Consider the following 6,890-nt stretch of genomic DNA (forward strand, 5'->3'; position numbering starts at 1 on the left):
TTCCTCAATTCATACTCATCCCACACAAGCAAAAAAATGTAGTATGAGTACTTCACATCCAAGGTCTTCAAACATTTAACAGACAATACGCATCGCGCAAAGCGACTTAACCGGTTCTTTAATGTTCCACCAGAGCATAAAATAAAAACCAAAATAGCGAGGCACCAGAGTCGTGGACATTGGAGGGGAGGCGGCTAAAGGTATGCACGACTCGAACACGGATATGCTGAAGCACGGGCGTGGGAGCGACAGGGCGGCGCCGCGATACACGCGGTTGGAGCCTGGCATAGAGAGCGTGTCGGGCACCATGAGGAGCGGCAGTGCCAATGACGCCATTAGCAACGCCACCAGGATCGCCATGGACGGCTTTCCCCACCTCCCGCCCCGCCCCGTCATCCTGTTTGCCATGTAGTTTATGAGCTAAAACTGAGCATTTACTAAACTGAGGTAAAAAGCATCGAGCATCATCAGCTATAAAACAAACTACATTTTCCTAATAATTAAGATGGCACAGGCATGAAATACCCATTGAACCAGTCATGAGAAATCTGAACCTTCGTCGGGTTGCCGTTGTGTAAATAGGAGGCATTTTTGTCTATGTAACCTTGAGAGCACAGCACCGAGCATGAAAAATCTGAACCTTCCTCAAGTTTCCTTTGTGTAAACAGGAAAATTGAAATCCTTTGCCACACATCTGAACCTTCAGAGAAGCTGCTATCAGGGTTACATAGAGGCACCAAAAACTACTCTCAAAATTTCATTGATAGGCACAGATATTGGTCCTAAGAACAAAATAGACAGTCATGTTATTATTTGACAAAAGAATCTAGCATATTTACCTCAGTTTAATTAAGCTTCCAACGGAGACTAACAAATTATGTAGCCATCATTCCAAAAGCTTCGCCAGCATCAAAAGTTGGAGCACCCTGCTAAAAGGGATAAGGTAATCTTATCATGTCATTGTAGTAGAAGAAACAGAGACGTTCATTTTACTAAATAGCAAGGTTGGTGCAAATGGAATAAGCACAGCAATGAAAAACTGCAGCAGTGGTCGAGAATACCTAGCGCGGCAGTCGCCTGAGTACGGTGGCTTGCCATCTGGGCAGCCATTCTAAGGATGAAGGCATTGGGCACAAACTTAAAAATGACTCCATGATAAGATAACATAAACCTGTTGCCTGAGGATGAAGCTATCTTACTTGGATTGCCCTAGCTTCAAGTATCCCTGCAATGCAAGCTCACATAAAACACTCGAAATCTTTTGGTCAAAATCCTAGTTCACAAGTGCTCTACATATAAAATAAGTGCTACAAACTTTACACAGTGATGTGAGGTTGGGTTGGATGAAGTCAACTGTTTTGGGTAATCCACCTACTAAACAGATTCGGTCTTTCCAAATCCTCTATCAAAAACTGCATAATTTTGACTTGGACGCCAAACATAATGTGGAGATCAATCGCAAAAAAAGGAGAGATACGGCCCATGCTTTCTATAGACTATCTATTTGCACTATTTTGATGTACGGTTTAAAAGTAGCAGTCCAATTTAGTTTCACAGTCCAAAAATTAATCTTTATGTGATTCTGTGTACACCTTGTATGCGGACTTAAACCATGTTACTGTTTGAATTAAACTATGCGTTCAACATGAAAGTTGTAGATATCTTTAGTGGTGAGTAGAGCTAAAAGTGCATGGACAGACTCACTAAATATTAAAGAGACCAATTAGGCTAGTTTTCCCTAGGTTCTGAAACAGCTGCACGCACTCTAACCTTCTGCAGGTTTGGCTCTTGTGCAGATTACATTTAGCTTTTATACTTAAAAAATATTAACAAATCAATATGTTAACCAATATCACCGTAGAAAAGGTCAACTGGAAACTGCTACTATCTTTGCTGATTTGAGGACACAACAAGTTCTATTGGACACAACAAGTTACACTAGAAACTGCTACTATCTTTGCTGATTTGATTATCAACAGGATTTCGTGATCATCATCTCGCTGATCAGAACAATACTATGCTAATGCTCTGCTAAATTAACCACTGGCTAAAAGGAGAAAATACAGTTTTTTTAATTTAACAAACATGAAAATTCTCATAAGCATATATGTGTAACTATGACAAGATAGCATTATTTTTTGTGGCAAAATTGGACCAAGTATTACCTTCAATCGGCCAGAAGAGGAACATTTGAATCTCCTTGAAAATTTACAATGGACAACCTGCAGCAAACTGACGGGGTGAGGGTAATTGGGAGAGAGATGCAGAGTTAGGGCTCGGCCAGAGGAGGTTAGTCTCCATCGGAATGGCAAGAGTGCAGTAAGCAAATCAGGAGGGTTTGGGATGAAGAAAACTCACCCCGTTGCGGTCGGTCGGATGGGGCAACAGACAAGCAATTGGGTATTATTAATTGATGAGACTGTAGTATGTACCTCAGGTGTAGCATGGGCAGAAGAAGTTCCGACAGACGGTGGAGCATGGACAGATAGATTTCCAGCAAATTCGATGGTGTATAAGCACACGATGTTGGTAACTTGCGGCACGATTATATTGGGCAAGCAACTTGCGATGTGATCTATTTGCTTCCGGTCGAGGGGTTCCATAGAACCAAGAAACACGCCGGACTTCTCTTTCGGTGTCATATAAATCCCCATACATACTGAAGAAGGAAGTTTCCTAAAGAGAAGTAAGTTTATTTCAGAAAGAATGTGTAGCAAAAGCTGTTCGCTCTTTATAAGCAAGTGGCCAAGTGCAATGTGTGCCTCGGTTCTTAAATACTTGTATCCCACACATGAATATATTGGATGTTTGACTGAAAGTTAAGACTTGCAGGTCAATACATATCATTAAAATCTCTAAGATTTATGTTATAACCTACTGGTAGATTTTGAGATTAAAGGTGAAATTAAGAGCATATGCCCTTCTGTTTCAATACCACTAAATTGTGTCTCAGTCTTTTGTGGGTAGCATCGAGAGTAAAAGACCAACGAGTGCAAGAATTGGAACATAGAAGAATCTTACCTGGGCATGATGCCATCAGGTTCTATGCCAAGATCGAGGTAGTAGAGCTCCCTCAATCTCTCTTGCCAAGCCCTCCCTTTGACCATCAATAGAACAGTCGCTCTCGCTTGCCCTGCTTTTGAAATCTCCTTCTGCACCGCTGCAGATCAGTTGGCAGCATAGGCCGAGCTCTCCCATCTATCATCACGTTGAGCGCATCTATGCTTACTTCCCTTGTATCATCACAACGGATGCTATAAATTTGCTTGTGTCCTTGTCATAAATCTGAGTTCTGCACAATATGAAAAAGAAAGAAAGTCTGTTAATACAACATAATGATAGTTCCAAGGAAACATGTACTATGCCGAAACTGGCCATGATAGTACGGATGTCATGTGGATGGACATAATTGTGCAGGAATAACCGGGAAGAGTACTCGGATATCGACAACTCACCAGAGAGATCAGTGCACCCTACTTTAAACGTAGTTTCCTGGTGTCGCCACGGTGGTTGATGTTGCAGCAGTACCTGAGTCTTACCTCGAACTCCAAAGAACATGGCGCCGCCGACAATGCCCGAGGATGCAGGGAGAGCACAGAGACCGCTCGGCCAAACGGGTTCAACGCCACATTCAGCAGGAACAGGTACTGCCGGCATTGGGCATGGGCTGAGAAGGCGTTGAAGCCGTCACAGAGCTGGACCTCGACGCACGCCCAGGCCCAAGCTCGTTCATGCACGGCCACCCGTGCGTGTGGGCAAAGTGGTCCAGGAGTGCCGCCGTGGAGCTAGCGAAACCGCAGTCTGCCTGCGGGCAATAGCACGGCATCGTGAGGGCACGCCTTGAGGTGGTCGGGGTGGTCGTAGTAGGCCGGCGTGGCAGTGCAGCCGTGGGCGGTGTTGGCGCACGGCACCCGGATGGACTCTGTTAGCCTCTCCAGTGCGATGTTCCAGTGATAGCCGCCGGTCAACCGGATGTGACACACACGGCACCTCCTTGCCGCCACCATCTTGTCACGGTACCGCGAGGATATGGTATGACCGACGCCACACTGCACCCGAGCAGAAATGATGTTCCGGTGTTATTGGTACACAAACTTGTAATGGATCGGCCTAGGATGGACGACGAGCGTACGCACCTGGAAGACTGGTGGCTTGGGAGGGAGGTAGCAGATGCCGCAGTTGAGGGTATCGTCGTCATCCACTATCACATTTGCGAGCGCCATGCGCTTCGCCGCCGGCTCCATCGTACCTGGAACCCGAGATTGTCGTCGTTGTTCTTGTTCTTCTTCTCTTGTTTCTTTCCTCTGGAAATACTAACATCGTCTCCTCCCTCGTCGGAGGTCTCGGGCCAACACCTTGAATCCGCGGGCGCTCCTCGTGATGCCAAAAACCCTCGCCGCCGACTGCCTCACACGGATGGCCGTCCCGTCCCGCATCCTGACCTTGTACCGCACTGCCGACACCAGCACCACCGATCACCGTTCCCGGCCCCATCGCTGCCATCACAAATTAAATAGGTACATGAATGCTTTCATCATGAGGTTTATTTGTCATGATAGGTATATGCACGTGTGTTGCACCGGAAGTTGATTTTTTTAAGCTACAGGGGAACATATGGGCACACATCATGATGCAAATCAAATAACAAAAAGGAGATTATGTTTTGGTTATGAAGCATAGAAGTTCTGACAACTTTGTCCTGAGATATACTAAAGCCAAAGAATATCATAGAGGGAAATCAAATTATCTGAACGACATGATGTTATTTCACAAAATAAGTTAAGTTTACATTTAAAATTTAAAATTACCAATTGGTCATCTTTACATGTAAATAAAAAGGTGGGAGTCAATATTACAATACGCTTACCAAAAATGTTCCTCTACAAAAAATTATCATGAAGAATCACCTGCCAAGAATAAAAACTGAGAGCAAGTCTGCAAAATAACAAATTGTTAACAATACATTCGGTAATATAAATCTCACTATTCTTGCACACCCTTCAGACTATACTCTCGTCTATGAACAGAAAAAGAAAACCATATAAACTAAATTCAACTCTGCAGAATAACACAAAGAATCACTAACAGTTCAGTACCATGTGAATGGAGACATACTATACCATCCTTTTTACCTTCTGACTGCACTTCTATTTGTGAGAATTCCAGTAAGTAGATGGCAATTTAGCAAAATACAACCATTGGAATATGGGAAGCCGTATAAACTGAATTATGTAGATAATATCACATGTGCATTATTGGCCTCTAAGATGGAACAAAACTGAATACTACCCAAAACAACACACAAATCTGACTGACAATTTTAAAATTTCATATCTCTCCTATACTACCTAATAAATTCAAGTTGTATACACCTTTTTCAATTGCAGAAAAATTTAATTCAGTTTCTAAAGTCTGCAATACCCCCATAATTATAAACAGTCTGCAATACCCCCATTACTAACTCTAGTTCAGCAAATCACTGAGGAAGAGTCATTGGTGAGGATGGGCTAACTCCGCTATATACCATAACTATTCTTAACTACCATATCCAGAAAAAATATTGTCAATTTGAGAGGATACCGAAATTGAGTTACAAATAGAAATAACAAAAGTAAAATGTCAAGCATAAGTAGTCTATTCAGAGGCATCGTTCCCAGAAGAAATTCTGAGCTGAACACCAGAGCACAGCAAGTTGTGACAACTCACATCCCAAATGATAGCAGATTTATTTAAACTGCCAGTAGCATCACAGTACAGACGTTAAAACCAGTAGCATTACATGAACACTGTACAGTCAGTTCCTGCATGCATACTTGCCGGTAACCTTGGTACCATCACCGCTCACACTCCTCTGTGTGTCCTTCATCGTCATATTTCCTTCGTCAAACAAATCCAGCAAACGCACACAATCGAATCACCTAATGCTTCGGCAACTCCAATAGCACGTTGTTGCTCTAAGCAATCAGTGAACACCACGGAGAGGGGCGTACTTGGATCCTAAACTCCAAGCAAACAATTAATTAAGATCCCTTGCACACACACACCGAGAGAGAAAGAGAAAGAGAGAGAGAGATCAGGGTATCCCAGGGTGAGGGATGAGAGGAGCTGACCTACGGAGCGGGTCGCCAGCTGTGTGTCTCCGCTGCCGCTGCAGAGATCACACGACCATCGCTGCAAGAGGGGGAAGGCTAAGATTGGGGTTTGGGGATCGCGAGCAGGCGGCCTCCATCCGCGGCAGCGTGCGTGGGCGAGCAGGGGATCGGCGTTGTTTTCCGGAGGGGATCGGCGGCGGCGACGATCCAGAACTAATGACGAGGGTGAGATCCGGCGGGGTCTTCTCGAGTCGTTCTCCAGCAGTGAGATCCGACGGGGCCGATGGGATCGAGAGACGCGGCGGCGGCGGCTCCCATCGGACGGAGGAGGCATCGGCGGCGGCGGCATAGGGCATGGATCGGCCGCGGCACAGGGATAGATCGGCCGCGGAGGGGGCGTAGGGCTGGATCGGGCGTGTGAAGGTCTGGTTGGCGGCGGAGACCGATCTGCTAGAACGAGGGATCGGTCCTAGAGTTTTTTTGGCGCCGGTTTATTTCGCTAGAGGGTACCGAGTAAGCAGAGATGGGAGGATGACGAAAATAAAACAGAGGTGGGAGTATAACGAAAATAAACCAGCGAAAATAAACCGCGCGGACTATTCACCAACTGCTCCATTAGAAGTAGAGATTCAGTTGATCAAACTTAAAATAGAGCAGTTTGATGTACATATACATATTTTTGGATATTCTCTATTTCTTAAAAACAAACCAAGAAGACTAAATTAAAAAAACAGAGCAGTCTGACGTTTATTTTAAAAAGATTAGTTTTTCATGTTCATAAAAAATAGAATAACATTA

At 44.5% G+C, this 6,890-nt stretch overlaps 1 long non-coding RNA gene across 1 annotated transcript; it reads right to left on the minus strand.

Annotated features, from left to right (window-relative positions):
- Positions 1-287: 287 nt before the first annotated feature.
- On the minus strand, positions 288-1,201 carry LOC123107236 (uncharacterized). The gene is made up of 3 exons (XR_006451621.1): positions 1,062-1,201; positions 840-929; positions 288-700 (listed from the first exon to the last, which is right to left on the minus strand). It is a non-coding gene; the product is annotated as an uncharacterized lncRNA (long non-coding RNA).
- Between the last annotated feature and the right edge of the window lie 5,689 nt (positions 1,202-6,890).

The sequence above is a fragment of the Triticum aestivum genome, chromosome 5A (assembly GCF_018294505.1).
Source record: "Triticum aestivum cultivar Chinese Spring chromosome 5A, IWGSC CS RefSeq v2.1, whole genome shotgun sequence".
Taxonomy (NCBI): domain Eukaryota; kingdom Viridiplantae; phylum Streptophyta; class Magnoliopsida; order Poales; family Poaceae; genus Triticum; species Triticum aestivum.